The sequence below is a fragment of the Cetorhinus maximus genome, chromosome 33 (assembly GCF_964194155.1).
Source record: "Cetorhinus maximus chromosome 33, sCetMax3.hap1.1, whole genome shotgun sequence".
Classification (NCBI taxonomy): Eukaryota; Metazoa; Chordata; class Chondrichthyes; order Lamniformes; family Cetorhinidae; genus Cetorhinus; species Cetorhinus maximus.
In genome coordinates this window covers 12068818-12072776 of record NC_135911.1, presented here as the reverse complement: position 1 = coordinate 12072776, position 3959 = coordinate 12068818, and positions in this window count along the sequence as shown.

The following is a 3959-nucleotide window of genomic DNA, read 5'->3' as shown; positions in this document are numbered from 1 at the left end:
CCAGCCAACGAGAGGACGTCCCTTCCGACACACATCAATGACCATACAAGGCAGGGGTTGACGTCAGCCGCGCCCCGCCCACTTCTTAAAGGCGCCTTCGCCACTGTTAAGCAGCAAGAATAAGTGAAAGGGGGACATGCATTTATCTAGCGCCGCTCACCGCCTCAGGGCGTCCCATCGCGCTTTATGGCCCCAAACAATGAAGTGCTTTAATTTCTGAACTCTGCTCACTGTTGTAATGCAGGGAAGCCGGTAGCCAATTTGCACACAGCAAGATCCTTCATCAATCTGAGGATAACCCAGGTCATCAGTTTCTTTTTAGTGGTTTTGGTGTCAGGACATGGGGAGAAACCCCCCCCGCCCCCCACTCTTCTTAAACATAATGCCCATGGGATCTTTTACACCCACCTGAGACGGCAGACGGGGCCCAGCTTTAATGTCTCATCTGAAAGACGGCACCTCAGGCAGTGCAGCACCCCCTCAGTACTGACCCTCCGACAGTGCGGCACTCCCTCAGTACTGACCCTCCGACAGTGCAGCACCCACTCAGTACTGACCCTCCGACAGTGCAGCACCCCCTCAATACTGACCCTCCGACAGTGCAGCACCCCCTCAGTACTGACCCTCCGTACTGCAGCACCCCGTCAGTACTGAGGGAGTGCTGCACTGTCGGAGGGTCAGTACTGAGCGAGTGCTGCACTGTCGGAGGGTCAGTACTGAGGGAGTGCTGCACTGTCGGAGGGCCTGTACCAAGGAAACGCTGCCTTGTCAGATTTGTCATCTTTCAGATGAGACATTAAACCCCCGTCTGCCCTCTCAGGTGAGTGTAAAACATCCCATGGCCTCTATTTGGAAGAAGAGCAGGGGGGAGCTCTCCTGGTTTCCTGGGGGCCAATATTTACACCTCCAACAACATCAGTAAAAAAGCAGATGGTCTGGGGCCATAATCACATTGCTGTTTGTGGGATCTTGCTGTGTGCTGCTGTGTTTCTTATAACAGTGAGCTCACTGCAAAAGAAATCCTTCATTGGCTGTGAAATGCTTCGGGATGTCCTGAGGTGGGGGAAAGGCGCTAGAGAAATGCAAGTCCTTTGTTTACCATGAGTTTAGGTCAATCTTAATCCTACATATGCATGTGTACACAACCAAGGGTATCTTACACAAAGGCACAGTGTAAGTGAGGAGGCTCCCTCTCTCTTCAATTCCACCTCATCCCCACACTCTCTGCCATTGCCTTATCTTGACACCATGGGCAGAGCCTGTATTGTACATTTAAAGGAATTTATTGATGTCAGCCTGGTCACTGGTTTCATTTTGTGGAAAACCTGGGGTTTGATCCCAAGGGGAACAGAACTAAAACTAGCTCCGTTACTCCTGGATAAGAGAAGGCACTTTGTACAGTGACATAGACAGGATTTGATGACACAGGATTTCATATATGCGGCACAGAAACAGGCCATTCAGCCCATCTGCTCCGTGCTGGTGTTTCTGCTCCACACGAGCCTCCTCCCATCTCACCCCATCGCCATATCCTTCTATTCCTTTCTCCCTCATGTGTTTATCCAGCTTCCCCCTTAACTACATCGACACTATTCACTTCGACCACTCCCTGTGGGAGCGAGTTCCACATTCCCCCCCACTCTCTGGGTAAAGACGTTTCTCCGGAATTCCCCATTGGATTTATTAGTGACGATCTTATATGGATGACCCCTAGTTCTGGTCTCCCCTCCCACCAGAGGAAACACTCCCTCTGTATCCACTCCATCGAAACCTTTCTGAATTTTAAATACCTCGATGAGGTCACCCCCCTCAGCCTTCTCTTTTCTAGAAAACAAAGACCCAGCCTGTCCATCCTGTCCTCATATAAACTCATGTGAGTTTACCCTCACATTTCTGGGATCACCATTGTAAATCTTCCCTCTCCAGTATCTCGATGTCCTTTCTGTAATATGGTGACCAGAACTGCTCGTGGTAATCTCAGTGCAGTGCAACCAAGTTTTGATGCAGGCTTACCGTCACTTCCCTACTTTTCAATTCTATCCCTCCAGAAATAATCCCTAGTTTTTGGTTTGATTTTTGCCTTGCCTTGCTAACCTGCGGGGGCAACTCCCACTGTGTGGTCTTATTTGCACTCTGAAGGTGTTGGTGGAAATCTGCGCACGCAGTTAAATAACTCCCCGTGATTCAGGCTCGAGTGTATAGTCCAAATGCAAGGTTATTACTCAGGCATCAATCGTATAGTGACGATTACAGTTATCGATTCAGACAGCCTGGCTTATTGTAGGCTGGAGCTGATCCGACAAGGTTTCTGTAGATGTTGGACTCCCGACTGTCCTGTGACTTCTGAGCTTAAGGGAGCTGTTCACTGGTATATTGTCTACCTTTTCCGTGTGAGTTATATTACACGGTACCCAGGATGTACGTTGAACTGAGTTGCTTCTCATCCACCCTCCAGAGTTGACATCACCGCTGTCTTGAGGATTTAACTGTTTAAGAGGTGAACACTAGAAAGGGAACAGACCGACCGAGACAACCTCAAATCATTAAATGTTACTGGGTGGGGGGCGCTCCCGATATTCTGGCCAACCCCCAGTATTCGCACCAGATTTGGGGGCACATCCAACGTGTCTCCTGGCAGAAACAGAACGTGCTAGAAAAACTCAGCAGGTTTGTCAGTGCCCTGCGCAGAGAAAAGACAGAGTTAACATTTTAAGTCCGTATGGCTCTTCTCCAGAGCTGAAGAGATGTAGAAATGTGATGGTCAAAGGAAAGAACTGTGGATGCTGGAAATCCAAAACAAAACAGGAATACCTGGAGAAAGTTTTTCCAGGTATTTGTTTTTGTTTTAGAAATGTGTTGGGTTTTTGTTTGGTTCTGCCGAAGGGTCATGAAGACTCGAAACGTTGACTGATTTCTTCTGCACCGATGCTGCCAGACCTGCTGAGTTTTTCCAGGTAATTCTGTTTTTGTTTTGGTTTTTTTTAATACTGTTTAAGAGAGTGGGGGCTGGGTGGAACAAATTAGAAGGACAGAGATAGGTGAAAACTCAGGTGACATTTGACAAAGATGCGTTGGACACAAGAGAAATGGAGTGCTAATGATTGTGTTAAAGACGAAAGCAGGTGTTAATAATGGCATGAAGGTCAGACATCGGTAGGTGTTAATAGCAGAACAATGGGTCAGTGCCTCTCTGAAAGCAAAACATGGGAACAAATTGCAGACTGGCACTTGGTGGTGGTGGAGGGTGGGGGAAGGGGGGAAAAAATACCTCCTGACAGTTTCTCCTCCCATTGTTCTGGCCAATAACTGATGTTGGCGAAATTCAAACTCTGGTAATCACATTGAGATGTGATTAAATATTGGACCCGAGAGAATTCTAACAATTGGTTAAAGAATTGGTTTCCATACATGGTTGACAGTCCCAGGTGAATGAATATTTAGCCAGAATCTGTTACAATCAGAGTCCAGTTATATTAAGAAACAATGACTGCATTTGTATAGCATTTCTAACATAGTAAAACATCCACAAAGCGTTTCACAGGAGCCTAAATGAGATAGATTTTGACATCGAGCTGCAAAAGGAGATATTAGGACTAAACATCAAGATTCAAAGACATACATTTTCATAAAAGATGAGAGAAAGAGAGAAAGGGGCGGAGTGGTTTAGGGAGGGAATTCCAGAGCTCAGGGTCCCAGGCAGCTGAAGGCACGGCCGCCAATGGTGGAGTGATGGGAATCGGGGGATGGTCAAGAGGCCGGAATTGGAGAAGCGCAGAGATCTCGGAGTGTTGTAGGGGCTGGAGGAGGTGACAGAGATAGGGAGTGTTGTAGGGGCTGGAGGAGGTTACAGAGAGAGGGAGTGTTGTAGGGGCTGGAGGAGTTTACAGAGATAAGGAGTGTTGTAGGGGCTGGAGGAGGTTACAGCGATAGGGAGGGTTGTAGGGGTGGCGGAGGTTACA